Raw genomic sequence first — 627 nt, 5'->3', positions numbered from 1 at the left:
TATATGTAAACGTATTTTATGTGAAATATCTTATTCGGGTCAGTACTAAATAAAAAAATAACATGCATTTTTATGATCCCTTTTATTTTGGTAAAATAATTAACATTTTACATACTGCAAAGTGTATGTAAAATTTTGACCACAATCAAGAACATAAACCATACCATAAAATTTCAAGTGTATTACCTTGGTATATTGTCAGATAACCAAGTGGTTCTCATCTGGTTTTAATTCACAACCAGGATTTTACATTGGACATCAATTGGCAATCAAACACATAATGATATATTATGGCATTTCTACCAGTTAAAGAGACTTGTACCACACTTACAGTATCGTGTGTTATCGTTTTTCGTGGACCAATCTAGTAATATTTTTGTCAGAACCAAGATCCACATTTTAGCTACATTATGATTTCCAAGCATTAAAGGGGTCATATGATGTTGCTAAGATGATGGGAAATGTAGTCCAGGGTATAGTGTAACAGTCTGTGTAGTGTGAAAGTCCATGTAATGAGCGGGTGACCTCTGGTGATGAGTGAACGGAAGTTCATAGACCGGATTTGTGACAGTTGCATCCAGTGGGGACATAATTACGGATTATAATGACTTATACTGTCTTTTTACG

Source organism: Sinocyclocheilus rhinocerous, unplaced genomic scaffold (assembly GCF_001515625.1).
Source record: "Sinocyclocheilus rhinocerous isolate Xijiao unplaced genomic scaffold, SAMN03320098_v1.1 scaffold127, whole genome shotgun sequence".
Lineage (NCBI taxonomy): Eukaryota > Metazoa > Chordata > Actinopteri > Cypriniformes > Cyprinidae > Sinocyclocheilus > Sinocyclocheilus rhinocerous.
This window is presented reverse-complemented; position numbering follows the sequence as displayed.